Genomic DNA, 21,122 nt, shown 5'->3' on the forward strand with positions numbered 1-21,122 from the left:
TTATCCAATCTGGAAAATCAAGAACATTGAAATACTTTTTAATTAAAAACAAGCAGTTTTTCAATCTTCTCAGTTAACTTAATGGGATAATTAACAAAGTGCAACTATAATTCAGTATTTGAATTTAAAAAATGTAACCATGACTAATGTCATTAATTTACAACTAATACTCTGTAGTTAATGTTTAAGTGTATATTAATAACTAATGTGACAATAATGATATGATTCTTTCAACCACGACCATGGAACCAGGAATCAGTCTCAGCAAGACTGATATTGTTGAGGATATACTTCTATGTTTTGAATCAGTGAATGGGTCTTGCAAAAGATCAATCTTTCCTGAAACAATACAAGTATTACTTTATCTCTTCCTTGGCTCAATGTCTGTTCTCACAGTGTGTGGCAACCTTCTTGTAATCATCCCCATAATTCACTTCAAACAGCTCCACACCCCAACCAACCAACTACCTCATCCTCTCTCTGGCTGTGTTAGACCTACTCTTAGGGGTATTAGTGATGCCTCCAGCATGGTATATTTAGTGGAAAGCTGCTGGTATTTTGGAGATGTATTCTGTAAAATCCACAGCAGTACTGATATTATGTTGTGCAGTGCATCCATTCTTAATTTGTCTTTTATTTCTATTGACCGATATTATGCAGTGTGTCGCCCTCTCCATTATAGAACTAAAATAACTTCTCATGTTGTTGTGATTATGATCGTATTCACATGGACTGTTCCTGCCACAGTAGGGTTTGGTATAGCATTTCTGGAGCTCAATATTTTGGGCATTGAGGAGTTTTACTATCAATATATTGACTGTTGTCAACATTGGATTTTCCAGTACTTCGGGGATTTTCCAGTATCTGTACAGTTTCTTAGAAGTAGTAAGCTGAATCAATTTCGGGTTAACCATTAGACACGTGTACGCAAAATGTAATCAGAATCCATGTGAATTTACAAAGCTGAGTTAATACAGACTTAACCGTTTAGGGTCATGCCTGGTCTTGTGAAGGCCATTGGACAGGCACATTGGTTAATTATTTATAGGCACCATAGGCCTGGACTTATGATGACCATTGGACATGCACATTAAATCATTTAAAGGCACCACTAGACATGTACCTGTATTAGGAAGGTATGTTTGTATTAATTAAGTACTATTAGATATGCACATATATTTGGAACATATGTATGTATAATTTTATGTATTAGTACTATGGGGACGCCACCAATATAATCTAAGATGTGCATAAATAAGTCAGAAGTGGGCGTAAACAAGTCAGAAGTGAGACTGAAAGATAATGGTGGTGAAAGGCTAAAGGGTATTAATCATTTACATAAAGTGGAGGGACTATGTATGTTATGTAAGGGTAAAACTGTATAAAAGGAGAGTGCTGAGACTGGAAAGATCAGTTGGTCCATGGGCCAGCTCGACTTGTTACTTTGTAATAAAGTCTATTTGAATTCACAAGTTCTGGTATCTGAGAAATATTATTGGCTGAATATTTCCACAACACTGTGAGGGAGGATGTGCTTTCTTCAAATCAAATGGTCGAGTACATTGGCTTCGGTGATCTCATTCTACATCCTAGGAGTAGGGAAGATTAGCATGTATCTAAATATTTTCCTTATAGCACTGAGACAGGCACACTTAATTCAGGGTACAACCAATCATAACTCTGTAAGCAAAAGGCCACCAAAACACTTGCTATCATTATGTGGGTATTTCTATAATTCTGGACACCCTTTCATGTCTCCAACAGCATTGATCAATTTATTAGTTACTCTACCACACCACTTTTCTTTTTAACATTTATCTGGATTGGCTATTTGAATTCAACTATTAATCCCATGGTATATGCATTCTATTACAGTTGGTTCAGGAGCAGGTTTAGAATGATCATTTCTGGTGAAATATTTCAACCTGACTCTTTAATAATAGAATTGTTTTCAAAATAAAAATATCCAAAGCCTGAAAAAAAAGAACTGTGACAAATATGTGCCTTGCTCTCAGTCCTTTTCTTAAACCACATCAGACACAGGTGTGTAGTATTCAAAAGCAATTACAATCCAAAACCTTATTTATTAATAACATCATTTTACTTGAACATGGGTGAGACTGCAGTAGGCCTATCCAAAGCAAATATACCAGTGAGAGTTACTGTAGCCTCTCCTATCCCATATCCAGTACATACTGTACATGTATACATACATGCTGTGATGGAAAATTGTGTCATGTGAAGAGACAGCCTTGAAAATGTTAAATAATCCTTGGTTCCTGCCTGTGCTTGATAAAGATATGTAGGCCGTCATTGTAAATAAGAATGTGTTCGTAACTGACTTGCCTAGTTAAATAAAGGTTCAATACATTTTTTTTAAATAACAAAAATGAGGGGGGGACATGACCCCTCCTTAGGACCATCTGGCGGAACGCCAGAATATGTTCTATAAGTTAAGATAGGAGACGGTGCTAGACACATGCCGGGACCAACCTTATGAACTATGCCTATGTAACATGTCTGTAAGCAGTATGTAAGAGATCTAACGGGACTTCCCCGATGGAGCTCATTTCAGACCGGTACTTTACGTATCTAAGTTTAACTGTGACCTCTCTAGCTTGCTGTTAATATACAATGATTCATTTCAGATTGACTTTGCGTGTCCCTGTGTAGAATTTCTACGACAATACATACATACATAGAACCTTAATGTGCTGTGGATCTACATGTATTTATACACCTCAAAACTTTCACCTAGTACAGACTTTGATGATAATGATAATAGTTTCACCACCACAGCCATCTCTGTACATGTTTGTTAACTTTGTATTCCTTGGTATCAGTCAGTCTGGTTTCAGACAGAGGGCAGCTGATATTTGTCTCAAACCCCAAGGCTGTAAGATCATTGAAGTTGTGTGGATGATACAATCACAGTTTTATAGGACATTGAGCCAAATACATTGTTGTTTTTATATGAAATGTTGTGTTAACTCATCTTGACCTTCCAAAACACAACACACACATTTTTCACCGCCAAGGAGTCTCAAGACTTATTTGAGAAGCACATCAAGTCCAGCACACAATGAATGAACAATGAGCAATATATTGAAGTGTTATACAGACTGGGGTTGCTTCCTTGTGGGGATACAGCGCATTGCATCCCTATATATATATATATATATACACTGCTCAAAAAAATAAAGGAAACACTTAAACAACCCAATGTAACTCCAAGTCAATCTCACTTCTGTGAAATCAAACTGTCCACTTAGGAAGCAACACTGATTGACAATAAATTTCACATGCTGTTGTGCAAATGGAATAGACAAAAGGTGGAAATTATAGGCAATTAGCAAGACACCCTCAATAAAGGAGTGATTCTGCAGGTGGTGACCACAGACCACTTCTCAGTTCCTATGCTTCCTGGCTGATGTTTTGATCACTTTTGAATGCTGGCGGAGCTCTCACTCTAGTGGTAGCATGAGACGGAGTCTACAACCCACACAAGTGGCTCAGGTAGTGCAGCTCATCCAGGATGATGGTCAATGCAAGCTGTGGCAAGAAGGTTTGCTGTGTCTGTCAGCATAGTGTCCAGAGCATGGAGGCGCTACCAGCACATTTGTGGCCTGCTGGAGGTCATTTTGCAGGGCTCTGGCAGTGCTCCTCCTTGCACAAAGGTGGAGGTAGCGGTCCTGCTGCTGGGTTGTTGCCCTCCTATGGCCTCCTCCACGTCTCCTGATGTACTGGCCTGTCTCCTGGTAGCGCCTCCATGCTCCATGCTCCATTTAAAAAAGTCCTTGAAAGTCCTTTGAATTTGACTTCCCAATGTACTATGTATGAACCCTGCTTTGAGGGTCATTCCAGTGCCTTACCGTTCACCTTTGCACCCCTGGGCCAGATTCAATCATAGGACATACTGAAGAGACCTACTAACTTAAAGGTCAAGACTGAGTCTGCGTCTCTCACATCCATAGCTCTGCCTCCATCTATGGAGGAAGGAGGTCAGCGTTGCGCTGCAGCTGAAACCTGGTCCCGACTTAGTCCGACCACTCCTTGGTGACAATAACACCAGGCTCCAAAGCATCGAAGCTGTAAAACAGGAAATAACAACAACAAAAAATGGAGAAGACATTACAACAACATCAATTCACCTCCCAAGTTTAGATAAGAAGAATAACCTCATACAATGCAATGAAAATTATATTCACCTTCAGGCAGCGACCTTCAGGCAGCGGCCTGAAGTACGGAGTCAGATGTTGTTGCCAGCCATAGCTTTCCACTAGCACCGTACCATCCTCCAGTCCAACCAGCTGTGGGATGTTGACCCCTGTCACAGTGCTGTCCTACACAACACCAGCAATCTCAGACAAAGTGTTCACTCTGGTCTTTCTGACGCGCTGCTTGATGAGGCCGAAGCACAAGTCGGGGAGCAAACTTGGTGTGGCCTGTGATCAAGAAGTGAAGGTCCAGACTGTGGTGATGCTTGTGCATGGTCCGCCAGGCACAATACCAGGGCACAAAATTTTTCTTGTTTTGGCCACTGCAGTTATCACAATTCAGGTCCATACATGTTTCCCCAACTCCGTAGTTGGTGAAAGAATGGTGCATGTAGTTGATGGCTGCGCTACTGCCTTTGCTGGATGACAAGCCTTCATCAATCAAGTAGTTGACTTGTTGTGGTATTCCTTCACAGTAAACACCAAACAAGCCACACTTGCGAGGAGTTAAAAAGTAGATGGGACCTGGCTGCATAGGGTCAGAAGGATAGTGCACCTGCAAACAACAAAATAATTAAAATGAATTGTCTCACCCCTGTCAGTCTGTCTTTACACAGCTCAGTGAAAGGCATTTGCCTGCCTTCCAAATATATATACACTACTGTGCAAAAGTTTTAGGCAGGTGTGAAAAAATGCTGTAAAGTACGAATGCTTTCAAAAATAGACATGTTAATATATTATATTTATCAATTAACTAAATGCAAAGTGAGTGAACAGAGGAAAAATCTAAATCAAATCCATATTTGGTGTAACCAACCTTTGCCTTCAAAACAGCATCAATTCTTGTAGGTACACTTGCACAAAGTCAGGGATTTTGTAGGCATATAGTCAGGTGTATGATTAAACAATTATACCAAAGAGGTGCTAATGATCATCACTTCAATATGTAGGTTGAAACACAATCATTAACTGAAACAGAAACAGCTGTGTAGGAGGAATAAAACTGGGTGAGGAACAGCCAAACAAGGTGAGGTTGAAGAATACAGTTTACTGTCAAAAGTCATACACCATAGCATGACTGAGCACAGCAACAAGACACAAGGTAGTTATACTGCATCAGCAAGGTCTCTCCTAGGCAGACATTTCAAGACAGGCAGGGGTTTACAGATGAGCTGTCCAAGCTCTTTTGAAGAAGCAAAAAGAAACGGGCAACGTTGAAGACCGTAGATGCAGTGGTCGGCGAAGGAAACTTACTGCAGCAAAGGAGACACATCAAGCATACTTCCCTTCGCAATCAGAAGATGTCATCAGCTCAGAATTGGCAGAAAACAGTGGGATCCTGGTACACCCATCTACAGTCTGGAGAAGTCTGGTCAGAAGTGGCCTTCATGGAAGACGTGCGGCCAAAAAGCTATACCTCCGACTTGGAAACAGGGCCAAGCAACTCAACTATGCACGAAAACACAGGAACTGGGGTGCAGACAAATGGCAGCAGGTGCTCTGGACTGATGAGTCAAAATGTGAAATATTTGGCTGTAGCAGAAGGCAGTCTGTTCGCTGAAGGGCTGGACAGCAGTACACGAATGAGTGTCTGCAGGCAACAGTGAAGCATGGTGGAGGTTCCTTGCAAGTTTGGGGCTGCATTTCTGCAAATGGAGTTTGGGATTTGGTCAGAATTAATAGTCTCCTCAATACTGAGAAGTACAGGCAGATACTTATCCATCATGCAATACCATCAGAGAAGCATCAGATTGGCCCCAAATTTATTCTGCAGCATGACAATGACTCCAAACATACAGCGAAAGTCATTAAGAACTATCAGTGTGAAGAAGAACAAGGAGTCCGGAAAGTGATGGTATGGTCGCCACAGAGCCCTGATCTCAACATCATCGAGTCTCTCTGGGATTACATGAAGAGAGAGAACCACCTGACGTTCCCTAAATCCACAGTTGTGGTTAGTTCTGCAAGATATTTGGGCCAACCTACCTACTGAGTTCTTTCAAAAACTATGTGCAAGTGTACTTCGAAGAATTGATGCTGTTTTGAAGGCAAAGGGTGGTCGTATATTTTTCTTCTGTTCATTTACTTTGCATTTTGTCAATTGGTAAATAGAATCTATTTAACATGTCTATTTTTGAAAGCATTCTTACTTTACAGCATTTTTTCATACCTGCCTAAAACTTTTGCACAGTACTGTATATTATATTTTTATATCATTTTTTTATGTATATATATATCTATGTCCATAATCAGTATAAAGGAGAAATGTTGCTTACTTGTTGAGCAAAATCAAAGCTGTAATGCCTTCTGATGTCTTTGTTTTCTGATTCAGTAGGGGCCCCCTGAGACAATTGCAAGTCTTGACAGCTAGTCTTGCAGTCAGCAACCATCTTCTGGTAGACAGACCGCTCACTCTGAACAAGCAGGAAATGCTGCTCTTGCTTCTTCTCCTTGGCTGACTTAACAGCTTCTGACAGATCTGAAGGCCTGATAGTTGTTCCTGCTTGTTCAGCACAGGTCTGTCCTCGGCTTAGTAATTGAGATGTGGGGCAGCAATTCTCTCAACAGATTCCTGAAGGAAGACAGCCTGACTACACATACCTCTAGAAAATACAGAAACAATGTGAGATCAATAAAAGTATTGCCAATCATGTTGGAGGTCAATTAAATAATCAAAACGTGTTTATGCTTTACATACCAAGTGTTGTCATCGATTCCTTGTACAGACGCCACACTGCTGCTTTTGTCACATGGGATGGCAGCAGCTATCCACCAAAGTGTTTGTGTCCTGGGTGGCGTCCTGGTAATACTATTGCATTATCTTCTGTGTAGTTGTATATAAAGTTCACCACTTGCTGCAAGTCCTCATGCTTCAGGTGTAACCTGTGCTTGCTTGGGCCAGCTCTCTTTTTGATGGGAGGCATTAGACCATTCTTCTTGTATGACTGGTGGAGGAGAGTCAGGCGTGTTCTACTGATGCTGAAAGACACATTTCAGATACAAATATTTTAGCATTATTATACAATAGATAGCCGTAATCACCGTCAGACACACCTGGCTAACTTGATGGGTTAGCTAGCTAGCTAACATTAGCTAGCTAGCTAAACAATGAACCATAACCCCAATTCATAGAGTACTAGCAATACAAACTGATTGTGATAGCTAGCTATAGTTAACCAAATAGGTTCAATGCTTCTGACACCTGCAGTGCTTGCTGTTTGGGGTTTTAGGCTGGGTTTCTGTACAGCACTTTGTGACATCAGCGGATGTAAGAAGGGCTTTATAAATACATTTGATTGATTGATAATGGTTACAGCATTGGGCCAGTAACCGAAAGATTGCTGGATTGAATCTCCAAGCTGTCATGGGTGCACCTCAGCCACGCTCAAGGTCATAAACGATATCATAACCGCCATAGATAAAAGACAGTACTGTGCAGCCGTCTTCATCGACCTGGCCAAGGCTTTTGATTCTGTCAATCATCGCATTCTTAATGGCAGACTCAATAGCCATGGTTTCTAAAATGACTGCCTCGCCTAGTTTACCAACTACTTCTCAGATAGAGTTCCGTGTGTCAAATCGGAGGGCCTGTTGTCCAGACCTCTGGCAGTCTCTATGGGGGTGCCACAGGGTTCAATTCTCGGTCCAACTCTTTTCTCTGTATATACCAGTGAAGTCACACTTGCTGCTGGTGACTCACTGATCCACCTCTACGCAGACGACACCATTCTGTATACATCTGGCCCTTCTTTTGACACTGTTAATAAACCTCCAAACGAGCTTCAATGCCATACAACACTCCTTCCATGGCCTCCAACTGCTTTTAAATGCTAGTAAAACTAAATGCATTGTCACACCCTGACCTTAGAGAACCTTTTATTTCTCTCTTTTGGTTAGGTCAGGGTGTGAATCGGGTGGGTAGTCTAGTTTTTCCTTTTCTATGTTGGCCTGGTATGGTTCCCAATCAGAGGCAGCTGTCTATCGTTGTCTCTGATTGGGGATCATATTTAGGCAGCCTTTTCCCACCGGTTGTTTGTGGGATCTTGTTTTTGTATAGTTGCCTTGAGCAATGCAATACTGCACGTTTGTTATATTCTTTGTAGTTTTGGTTGTAAGTTTCACTATTAAATATAATGTGGAACTCTACGCACGCTGCACCTTGGTCCACTCATTTCAACAAGCGTGACAGAAGATCCCACCACAACTGGACCAAGCAGCGTGCCCGGGAGGAGATGGCATTCTGGTCTTTGGAGGAAGTCGAGGAGAGAATATCCTGGACTTGGGAGGAAGTCTTGGCAAGACACGAAAGCCTGCCGGGGAAGCAGGTGGAAGCAGCGAAGGAGCAACAACGACGACACCGGGGTTCGCGGCCACGACGGAAGCCCGAGAGGCAGCTTCAAAAAGAAAATGGGGAGGGACACGGGGTGGTTGGCCGTGCCAAGGTGGGAACCAGAACCAACTCCCTGTACTCACCGTGTGGAGTTGGTCACTGTTCAGGTGCCATGTTTTGCGGTTCTACGCACCGTGTCTCCAGTGCGCCTCCACAGCCCGGTGCGTTCTGTGCCAGCTCCCCGCACGTTTCGTGCTAAAGTGGGTATCTGTGAAGGACGGATTGTGCCGGCTCAGCGCTCCTGGTCTCCAGTACGCCTCCAGGGTCCAGTATATCCTGCGCCGGCTCTACGCACTGTGTCCCCAGTGTGCCTTCACAGCCCAGTGCGTCCTGTGCCAGCTCCACGCACTTGCCGTGCGAAGGTGGTCATTTGTTCAGGACGCGTTGTGCCAGCTCTACGCTCCAGACCTCCAATGCGCCTCCACGGTCCAGTACATCCTTAGCCGGCTCCACGCTCCAGGCCTCCTGTGCGTCTCCCCTGCCCGGTACGTCCTGTGCCGGCTCCACGCACCCGGCCTCCACTGCGTGTCTCCCCAGCCCGGTACGTCCTGTGCCAGCTCCACGCACGAAGCCTCCAGTGATGATCCATGGCTCGAAGCCTTCAGTGATGATCCATGGCCTGGAGCCTCCAGTGATGATCCATGGCCCGGAGACTCCAGTGATGATCCATGGCCCGGAGCCTCCAGTGAGGATCCATGGCCCGAAGCCTCCAGTGAAGATCCATGGCCCGAAGCCTCCAGTGATGATCCATGGCCCGGAGCCTCCAGTGACGATCCACGGCCTGGAGCCTACAGAGACGATCCGCAGTCCGAAGCCTCTAGCGGGGGTTCCCAGTCCGGAGCCTTCAGCGAGAGTTCCCAGTCCGGAGTCTCCGGCGACAATCTACGGTCCGGAGTTGCCGGTGACGATCTACGGTCCGGAGTCCCCGGCGACGATCTACGGTCCGGAGTCCCCGGCGACGATCTACAGTCCGGATTCCCTGGCGACGATCTACGATCCGGTTCCTCCGGCGACAATCCATGGTCCGGTTCCTCCGGAGACGATCTACGGGCCGGAGCTTCCAGGCGACGATCCACGGTCCGGTTCCTCCGGCGACAACCCACGGTCCGGAGTCCCTGGCGACGATCCACGGTCCGGAGCCTCCGACGACGATCCACGGTCCGACGCTTCCCGGCGATGATCCCCACACCAGAGAGTCCGCACTTTTGGGGGGGGGATACTGTCACTCCCCGACCTTAGAGAACCTTTTATTTCTCTCTTTTGGTTAGGTCAGGATGTAACTCGGGTAGGTAGTCTAGTTTTTCCTTTTCTATGTTGGCCTGGTATGGTTCCTAATCAGAGGCAGCTGTCTATCGTTGTCTCTGATTGGGGATCATATTTAGGCAGCCTTTTCCCACCTGTTGTTTGTGGGATCTTGTTTTTGTATAGTTGCCTTGAGCACTGCAAGACTGCATGTTTGTTATATTCTTTGTAGTTTTGGTTGTAAGTTTCACTATTAAATATAATGTGGAACTCTACACACGCTGCGCCTTGGTCCACTCATTTCAACAAGCGTGACATGCATGCTCTTCAACTGATTTCTGCCCGCACCCGCCCGCCCGAACAGCATTACTACTCTGGACGGTTCTGACTTAGAATATGTGGACACAACTACAAATACCTAGGTGTCTGGTTAGACTGTAAACTCTCCTTCCAGACTCACATTAAGCATCTCCAATCCAAAATTAAATCAAGAATCGGCTTCCTATTCGCAATAAAGCCTCCTTCACTCATGCTGCCAAACATACCCTTGTAAAACTGACTATCCTACCCATCCTTGACTTCGGCGATGTCATTTACAAAATAGCCTCCAACACTCTACTCAGCAAATTGGATGTAGTCTATCACAGTGCCATCCGTTTTGTCACCAAAGCCCCATATACTATCCTCCACTGCGACCTGTACGCTCTCGTTGGCTGGCCCTCGCTACATATTCGTTGCCAAACCCACTGGCTCCAGGTCATCTATAAGTCTTTGCTAGGTAAAGCCCCGCCTTATCTCAGCTCACTGGTCACCATAGCAACACCCACCCATAGCATGCGCTCCAGCAGGTATATTCCACTGGTCATCCCCAAAGCCAACACCTCCTTTGGCCGCCTTTCCTTACAGTTCTCTGCTGCCAATGACTGGAACGAATTGCAAAAATTCCTGAAGCTGGAGACTTATATTTCCCTCTCTAACTTTAAGCATCAGCTGTCAGAGCAGCTTACCGATCACTGTACCTGTACACAGCCCATCTGTAAATAGCACACCCAACTAAATCATCCCCATATTGTTATTTATTTTTATCTATTTTTTTGCTCTTTTGCACCCCAGTATCTCTACTTGCACATCATCATCTGCACATCTATTCCTCCAGTGTTAATGCTAAATTGTAATTATTTTGCCTCTATGGCCTATTTATTGCCTTACCTCCCTAATCTTACTACATTTGCACACGCTGTACACATATTTTTATATTGTGCTAGTGAATGTACGTTTGGTTATCCCATGTGTAACTCTGTTGTTGTTTTTGTCGCACTGCTTTGCTTTATCTTGGTCAGGTCGCAGTTGTTAATGAGAACTTGCTCTCAACTGGCCTACCTGGTTAAATAAAGGTGCATTTAAAAAATAAAAATAAATCCTCCTGAGATCTATTTAACATTTTGGAATCAATTAGGTCTTGTACTGCTCAAAATGATTAATACAGCCATTTATAAAGGTTACTTTTGGAAAGATGTGAATACAGCACTAATATCACCCCCAATCCTTTATTAACACATTTTGTTTTCCAAAATGTTTTCATCCTGTCTTGAGACTTACTTACCCAAATTGGTCCACACGGACCAAAGCGGGTTTGTTAAAAAGCGTTTATCCTCGGATAACCTCCATCAGCTATTATATATCTTAGATGCTTCATCAGAAACAACAGCTCCTTGTGCTGTATTATCTCTCGATGCAGAAAAATCTTTTGATAGACTAGAATTGTCATATCTCTGGTCTGTCTTGGAACATATGGGAATTGGCTCCAATTTCATCAATATGATTGAAACACTATATGCCAATCCCTCAGCCATAGTTATAACAGACAATATCTGATCTATTCAGAATCATTAGAAGCAGCTGACAAAGCTATCTATTTTCCTCTTTGCTATTCTTCTTATCCATGGAACCCCTGGCCCAGACAATTCGTCAATCAAATGCAATAACAGCAATTTCACTCAAATCTATGGATCACTTCATTTCATTATATGCAGATTATATTTTACAATATTTATACAATGTATCTCAATTGCTCCCAAACACATTGAAGATCATAGATAAATTCAGCTTAATCTCAAGTTATAAAAATGTATCTAAGCAAATCAGCCCTGCTGCCTCTCAAGAACCCAATGAAGGACTCCATCTGTACTTATCCTGTTGAGGACAGAGGGCGCTGTTTTCACTTTGGGGGAAAATCGTGCCCAATTTAAACGGCCTCGTACTCAATTCTTGCTCGTACAATATGCATATTATTATTACTATTGGATAGAAAACACTCTCTAGTTTCTAAACCGTTTGAATCATATCTGTGAGTAAAACAGAACTCCTTTTGCAGCAAACTTCCTGACAGGAAGTGGAAAATCTGAAATCGATGCACTCTTCTAGGGGCTGCCTATTAAAGTCCTTGATGTTTATTAGTTTAGATGCACTTCATACGTCTTCCACTAGATGTCGACAAGCAGTGAGAGAAGAAATTGAGTGTGTAACTTGATCTGGCCTCGAATTATAGCTCTTGGCATGACGTGTCACCAGTTTCCTGTTTTCTGGAGAGCGCGAGCAGGGACCTGGATTTGCCTTCTGATAAGCTGCCGTTATGGATGACTAATACACACTCCGGCTTTGATTTTATTTGATACATGTGACAATATCATCGTAAAGTATGTTTTTTCAATATAGTTTAATCAGATTATTGAAATTTTTTCGGGAGTTTTGCCGTGTTCCGTTCTCTTCCGTTTGTTGACATGGAGAGATTCGCGCCACTTGGCAAGTGTGCTTGCTAAATCGAGAGGGAAAAAGGCTGTTCTAAATCCAAACAACGATTGTTCCCGACAAAGGACCCCTTGTACAACATTCTGATGAAAGATCAACAAAAGTAGGACCCATTTTATGATGTTATTTCATATATCTGTCGTACATGTGAACTAGTCATTTGCGCCCAGCTTTTGGGTACTCTCTCGCTATACCTAAGCTGGACGTCGTAATGAAGTTATTTTTAGAATTCTAACACGGCGATTGGATTAAGGGATCCCATTCATTTCCCATTTTGAGTATAGATTTCCCTGGCTGAGTATAGAGAGAAATATGGTGTCTCCTATTGTCCTGGAAGAGGTGGTCTTCACTGATATATCCCTTAAATAATGTAAACTACGCTTTGGTCCTATTTTTGCTCACACAATTTTTATTTGGTGCAAAATTGAAAAAAAATGTAACTGGGAATCAAAATTGTCACGCCCTGATCTGTTTCACCTGTCTTTGTGCTTGTCTCCACCCCCCTCCAGGTGTTGCCCATTTTCCCCATTATCCCCTGTGTATTTATACCTGTGTTTTCTGTCTGTCTGTTGCCAGTTTGTCTTGTTTGTTCGAGTCAACCAGTGTTTTGTCTCAGCTCCTGCTTTTCCCCAGTCTCTCTTTTTCCTCATCCTCCTGGTTTTGACCCTTGCCTGTCCTGACTCTGAACCTGCCAGCCATCTTGTACCTTGGCCCCACTACTCTGGATTATCGACCCCTGCCTGCCTTGACCTGTCGTATGCCTGCGCCGGTGGTTACAATAAACACTGTTACTTCAACACAGTCTGCACTTGGGTCTTACCTGAAACCTGATAAAAATGGCATACCAATACTACAATATTACACAATGTTGCATGCCTTGCACTCTGGAGGGCAGCCGTTGGTATCCCCCGTATGGTCCAAATGTGGAATCCATACCCTTACTGACATCATGGACTGTAATGGTATGAGACTATTCCAAGATTTGAAAAATACATACACATTACCAGGCAACTCCTTTTTTCTGTTGTCGTGGAAATTTCCACTAAGGACCCTAAAGTCAAGATTAAATTCATTTATGTTTATTCACGCCAGCGGAGAGATTACAAACAGCACTTCACAGTACAAGTTAGTCAGAAACTCTGAGGTACTTACCCCTCAGCATATTTATACTATCACAACGGGTTACACAAAGATAGCCAAGTGTGTTCTTTCTCAGCAAAGTGTTTGCTCCCAGAGAGTGGCTGCCCAGAAGAATACATGGCAACTACAGAGTCTGGGCGTTCAGCCTGTTCCACGTCTGCCAAGCCAACCTTGTGAGAGCAAACCTCAGACACCCTGTCTGTCTACAACAGGCGCATTTCTAAGTATGCAAAAGGTCAAATATGTATGACAAGTGTGAGACACTGTAAGCAGAAAGAGACACAGTAAAAATCCACTACACTATATTTATGACTTAGGTCAGGTATGCTGGCCTATCGAGTCCCTTGGGAAACCCAACTACCGAACCATCCAATGATGGGATTTATAAAGACATTATCTGGGCTCCCGAAAGGACTCATCTCTATAATATATAAACAACATATTCTGAGCTGGCCATTGAAAATGTACAACCCTTCAGATTCAATTAGATCTGTGGACCATACGTTTTCAATGGCCAGCTCAGAATATGTTGTTTGTAAGAGATTCTGGAAAAATATGACCTCGGCATTCCGTAACCCGATCCGTCAATTTATACAATTTAAGTTTGTTCACAGACTGTATTTAGCACCAACTAAACGTTTTATGATGAAATTGACCCCAACTCCCAATTGTTCACTGTGTCCCCTAAATCAGACATGCACATTCCTTCATATGATGTGGGAGTGCCCTGTAGTTAAATGCTTCTGGGGTAAAGTTACACAATTCATTTTGAAGTGCATGAATTTAAATATTCAGTGCTTTGCATCTATTATGTTACTTAGCGAATATAGCCCCTTGAATCTCAATCAGAGAAGATTACTGCTGGCAGGCAGCCCTGCTGTGAAAAATGTTTTGGCTCTCAGATGGCAACTACCTCACTCTCTCATATCCAGTGGACACAGTTACTGTTAGAAGTTATAAGATTAGAATTGAATGGTGCTAGTCAAGGAACAATTGAGACCTGAACAAATATACTTGACTAAATTTACCTTTTAGTAATTTAGCAGACACTCTTAACTAGAGAGAGAGTTAGAGGAGCAATTATGGTTAAGTGCCTTGCTCAAGGCCACATCAATAGACTTTTCGCAGAGTCAGCTCGGGGTTAGAACCAGCCACTTTTCGATTAGGCGGGTGGGAAACGTGGTTTCCTAGTGGGACTGAGAGGGGAATAGGTTGGGATTATCTTTGTGCGCATTTCTTTGATTGTTTTTGTACCTGTAACCCCCTCTCAGAATTTCTTTTACTAAACTAAATTAAAAGTTGGTCACACAAAAAAATGCTGTGTTAAATAAATATTCATGCTGTCTTAAATGAAATAGTCATGCTGTTGTGAACTAAATAGTAATTATGTGTTGAACTAAATAGTCATGCTGTTGTGAACTAAATAGTAATTATGTGTTGAACTAAATAGTCATGCTGTTTTTAACTACTGTAACGGCAGCCTTCCTTCTCTTCAAGAGAAGAGGAGGTGTAGCAGGGATCGGACCAACACGCAGCGTAGCCAGTGCTCAACATGTTTAATTAAACGATAAACAGAGAAAGAAAACAACCACCCACAAAATCCCAACACACAACAAGCCACCTATATATGATTCCCAATCAGAGACAACACAAAACACCTGCCTCTGATTGAGAACCATATTTAGGTGGCTTGTTGTGTGTTGGGATTTTGTGGGTGGTTGTTTCCTGTCTCTGTGTTTTCTCTGCACCAGCTAGGACTGTATCGGTTTGCCACTTTTTGTTATTTTGTATTTGTAAGTGTTCTCTGTTAATCGTTTAATTAAACATGTTGAGCACTGGCTACGCTGCGTGTTGGTCCGATCCCTGCTACACCTCCTCTTCTCTTGAAGAGAAGGAAGGCTGCCGTTACAGAACCACCCACCAATCTCAGACCAAGCAGCGTAGCAACGGGCAGCAGCAGCAGCAGCGGCCCGTTACACAGGACTCCTGGACATGGGAGGAAATTCTGGAGGGAAAAGGACACTGGGCTAACATTGGAGAATATCGCCGCTCTCGTGAAGAGATGGAGGCAGCTAAAGCCCAGGAGCGGTGGTATGAGGAAGCAGCACGGAAGCGTGGCTGGAAGCCGGAGAAGAAACCACAAAAAATTATTGGGGGGGAGGGCTAAAGAGGAGTGTGGCGAAGTCAGGTAGGAAACCTGCGCCCACTTCCTGTGCTTACCGTGGAGAGCGGGAGTACGGGCAGACACCGTGTTATGTGGCAAAGTAAGTCGCTCTGGATAAGAGCGTCTGCTAAATGACTTAAATGTAAATGTAAATGTAAAGCGCACGGTGTCTCCTGTACATGTGTTTAGCCCGGTGCGGTACATTCCAGCTCTACGTATCGGCCGGGCTAGAGTGGGCATTGAGCCAGGTGCCATGAAGCCGGCTCAACGCGTCTGGTCTCCAGTGCGTCTCCTCGGGCCTGTGTACATGGCACCAGCCTTACGTATGGTGTCCCCGGTTCGCCAACACAGCCCAGTGCGGGTTATTCCACCTCCCCACATTGGTCGGGCTACGGGGAGCATTAAACCAGGTAAGGTTGGGCAGGCTCCGTGCTTAAGAGCTCCTGTACCCCTTCACGGTCCGGTCTATCCAGCGCCACCTCCCAGCCCAGTACCACCGGTGCCTACACCACGCACCAGGCTTCCAGTGCGTCTCCAGAGCCCTGTTCCTCCTCCACGCACTCTCCCTGTGGTGCGTGTCTCCAGCCCAGTACCTCCAGTTCTGGCACCACGCACCAAGCCTACTGTGCGTATCCAGAGCCCTGTACGCACTGTTCCTTCTCCCGGCACTCGCCCTGAGGTGCGTGCCCTCAGCCCGGTACCACCAGTGCCGGAACCACGCACCAGGCCTATAGTGCGCCTCAGCAGGTCAGAGTCGGCCGTCTGTCCAACGCCGCCTGCACTGCCTGTCTGCCCAGCGCCGTCTGAGCTGTCTGCCTGTCCAGCGCCATCTGAGCTGCCTGCCTGCCCAGCGCCGTCTGAGCTGCCTGCCTGCCCAGCACCATCTGAGCTGCCTGCCTGCCCAGCGCCATCTGAGCTGCCTGCCTGCCCAGCGCCATCTGAGCCGCCCGTCTGTCCCGAGCCATTAGAGCCGCCCATCAGTCAGGAGCCGCTAGAGCCGTCCGTCAGTCAGGAGCTGCCAGAGCCGCCTGCCAGTCAGGAGCTGCCAGATCCGCCCGCCAGTCAGGAGCTGCCAGAGCTGCCTGCCAGTCATGAGCTTCCCTCCAGTCATGAGCTGCCTGCCAGTCATGAGCTGCCCTCCAGTCATGAGCTGCCCTCCAGTCATGAGCTGCCCTCCAGTCATGAGTTGCCCTCCAGTCATGAGCTGCCCTTCAGTCATGAGCTGCCCTTCAGCCCGGAGCTGCCCCTCAGTCAGGAGCTGCCCCTCAGTTCGGAGCTGCCCCTCAGTCCGGAGCTGCCCCTCAGTCCGGAGCTGCCCCTCAGTCCGGAGCTGCCATTAGTCCGGAGCTGCCCTTCAGTCCAGAGCTGCCTCTCTGTCTGGAGCTGCCCTTCAGTCCGGAGCTGCCCCTCTGTCCTGAGCTACCTCTCTGTCCTGAGCTCCCTCTCTGTCCTGAGCTCCCTCTCTGTCCTGAGCTACCTCTCTGTCCTGAGCTGTCTCCTCAATCTAGTGGGGACCTTGGTGAAGATTCCTAGGCCAAGGTCGGGGGCGAGGGTCGCCACTCAAAGGATGCTAAGGAGGGGGACAAAGACAATGGTGGAGTGGTGGCCTCGTCCTGCGCCGGAGCCGCCACCGCGGACAGATGCCCACCCAGACCCTCCCCTTGAGTTTTAGGGGGTGCGTTCGGAGTCCGCACCTCAGGAGGGGGGTACTGTCACGTTCTGACCATAGTTCTTGTGTGTTTTGCTTGTTTTAGTGTTGGTCAGGACGTGAGCTGGGTTCGCATTCTATGTTGTGTGTCTTGTTTGTCCGTTTCTATGTTTGGCCTAATATGGTTCTCAATCAGAGGCAGATGTTTTGTGTTGTCTCTGATTGGGAATCATATGTAGGTGGCTTGTTTTGTGTTGGGGATTGTGGGTGGGTGTTTCCTGTCTCTGTGTTTTCTCTGCACCAGCTAGGACTGTATCGGTTTGCCACATTTATTATTTTGTTATTTGTAAGTGTTCACAGTTTCGTATTAAAAACATGTTGAACACGAGCTACGCTGCGTCTTGGTCCGATCCCTGTTACACCCTCTCTTCTCGTGAAGAGAGGGAAGGCTGCCGTTACAACTACGCTACCGGTCACTTAGAAAGAAAAGCATTTTTTTTATCCATTAAAGTAGCATCAAATTGATCAGAAATACAGTTTAGACATTGTTAATGTTGTAAATGACTATTGTAGCTGGAAATGGCAGATTATTTATGGAATATCTACATAGGCGTGCAGAGGCCCATTATCAGCAAGCATCATTCCTGTGTTCCAATGACAAGTTGTGTTAGCTAATCCAAGTTTATCCTTTTAAAAGGCTAATTGATCATTAGAAAACCCTTTTGCAATTATGTTAGCACAGCTGAAAACTGTTGTTCTGATTAAAGAAGCAATAAAACTGGCCTTTTTAGACTAATTGAGTATCTGGAGCATCATCATTTGTGGGTTCGATTACAGGATCAAAACAGCCAGAAACAAAGCACTTTCTTCTGAAACTCTTCAGTCTATCGTGAGTTGTTGGCCGTCAAGAAGGCGCTGAAAGCATGGTGGCACTGGCTGGATAAACACCCATTCCTTGTCTGGACGGACCACAGGAACTTGGGAGTACATTTGAGCAGAGACGAGGCTGAACCCATGTCAGGACAGGTGGGCCCTATTCTTCGCCAGGTTTGACTTTACCCTCTCCTACCGGCCAGGATCAAAGAATGTTAAGGCCAATGCGTTGTCCCGGGTGCATGACACAGAGGATCGGATGGAGAAAGTGACACCCATTATTCCGCTGTCCTGAATTGAGCCCTCACCTGCCCACTGTCCAGAGGGGTGTATCTACGTGCCCTCTGATATGCGGTACTGTCTCCTTTCCTGGGCACACACAGCACCTGTGTTGGGGCACCCGGGTGTAGCCCATACTATCGACTGTCTCTCCGCCAAGTACTGGTGGCCCACCTTGGCCTGGGACGTCCGGGTTTACGTCTCTTCCTGCTCCACCTGTGCGCAGAGCTAGACACCTCCCCTATGCAAACTCCACCCGCTGCCGGTTCCACAATGACCTTGGTCCCAACTCTCCATGGATTTTGTCACAGACCTTCCCCCCTCGGAAGGGCACCACTATACTGGTCATTGTGGAGTGGTTTTCCAAACGCCTGTCGTTTGATTCCTCTGCCTGGTCTCCATCCGGCCCTGCAGACAATGGAGGCTCTCTTCTCTCACGTCTTCTGGCACTACAGGATACCGGAGGACATCGTGTCTGACCATGGTCCTCAGTTCATCTCCTGTATCTGGAAGGCCTTCATGGAACGACTGGGGGTCACGGTCAGTCTCACCTCCATGTACCGTCCCCAATCAAATGGGCAGGTGGAAAGGGTAAATCAGGAACTGGGTAGTTACCTCCGTAGTTACTGTCAGGACCGGCCGGGGGAGTGGGCTGCACAAAACTTCCTCTGTCACTCCTCCACTAACCTCAATACCTTTCAGTGTGTTCTAGGCTATCAGCCGGCCCTGGCACCCTGGCACTGGAGTCAGATCGAGGCTCCTGCGGTAAATGATTGGTTCGCGCGCCGATGAGTTATGGAACATCGTGCACACCCGTCTCCAGCGCGTCGTCCTCCGGCAGAAGGCGCAGGCCGATCGTCATTGCAGTGTGGCCCCGGTCTTTCACCTCTGTGACAGCGTCTGGCTTTCTACGAAGGTCCTGCACCTCCGATTGCCCTGCCGGAAGCTGAGTCCACGGTTTGTGGGGCCGTTGAAAGTCCTGGGTAGAGACAATGAGGTGACGTACAGATTACAGCTCCCCGTCAATTACTGTATCGCACCCTCATTTCATGTGTCTTTCCTCAGGCCGGTGGCAGCTGGTCCCTTGGCTAGTGCTGTACCCCATGATGCATCTCCCCCTCCCTTGGACGTCGAGGGGGCCCTGGCGTACTCAGTCTGCAGCCTGTTGGGCTCACGGCATCGTGCGGGGCTTCTCCATTACCTGGTCGACTGGGAGGGGCACGGTCCCGAAGAGCGGTGCTGAGTTCCCGGCGCAAGACATCCTGGATGGTTCTCTCATTCGGGACTCCCACAGGCATCGTCCCGACTGACCCGCACCGCATCTCAGAGGTTGTCCCCAAGGTCAGCGGCACCCTCGCTTTGGCTCCCCCTCCTGTCTAGCTCAGGCATTCGGCGTCTCCGGCCTTCTAACTGCTGCCGAACCTACTGCTGGCAAACGCCCTTCACTCATCAACCCCGGACTTGTCTCGTCATCTTTACACACGCCTGGTTCCAATCCTCACTCTATCACTGTATACAGTCGTGGCTGGATTTCTTATAAGCGTCCCAGTTGTATTTAATGTATTTACTGTAATGATACTTTGGCCTAAAGTATTCCTGGATGGTTGGTTAATAATCTTCATCAAAAAAATGTATCACATACCATATCGCTTAATCCAAGGTTATTAAAGGGGCAATCTTGAATTTTGTTTATAAAATCCAATTTTTTGTTGAAGGTTTATAAACCCAAATTAAATCCACACCTGGATTTTGTCACGTGAGTTGGGGTGGGTATTCTATGTTCTATTATTTGTATTTCTATGTTTTGGCTGGGTAGGGTTCTCAATCAGGGACAGCTCCGGACTATCTATCGTTGTCTCTGATTGAGAACCATACTTAGGTAGCCCTTTTTCCCACCTGTCTTTGTGGGAAGTTGACTTTGTTTATGGCACATAGCCTTTAGCTTCACAGTTTGTTTTGTAGTGTTTATTTTTTTGTCAGGGTATTCACTTAAATAAAGGAATATGTATGCTTACCACGCTGCACCTTGGTCTACTTCTTTTGACGGCCGTGACAGAACTTCCCACCACCAACGGACCAAGCAGCGTGGTAAGGAGTAGCAGCATGTTCAGGATTAATGGACTTGGGAGGAAATCCTGGACGGTAAGGGACCCTGGAGGCAGGCTGGGGAGAGTCGCCGTCCACGGGAGGAACTGGAGGCAGCGAAAGCAGAGCGGCAGCATAACGAGGGAACACGGCTAGCAAGGAAGCTCGAGAGGCACACGGGGAGTTTGGCTGAATCAGGTTGGAGACCTGAACCAACTCCCCCTGCTTACCGTGGCAAGCGTCGTACTGGTCAGGCACCGTGTTATGCGGTGGAGT

The 21,122-nt window shown here is 45.9% G+C and overlaps 1 pseudogene; it reads left to right on the plus strand.

Moving 5' to 3' along the window:
- Nucleotides 1–229: 229 nt before the first annotated feature.
- LOC129817122 (trace amine-associated receptor 8b-like) lies at nucleotides 230–19,553 on the plus strand (annotated as a pseudogene).
- Nucleotides 19,554–21,122: the final 1,569 nt, after the last annotated feature.

Source organism: Salvelinus fontinalis, chromosome 20 (assembly GCF_029448725.1).
Source record: "Salvelinus fontinalis isolate EN_2023a chromosome 20, ASM2944872v1, whole genome shotgun sequence".
Taxonomy (NCBI): Eukaryota; Metazoa; Chordata; class Actinopteri; order Salmoniformes; family Salmonidae; genus Salvelinus; species Salvelinus fontinalis.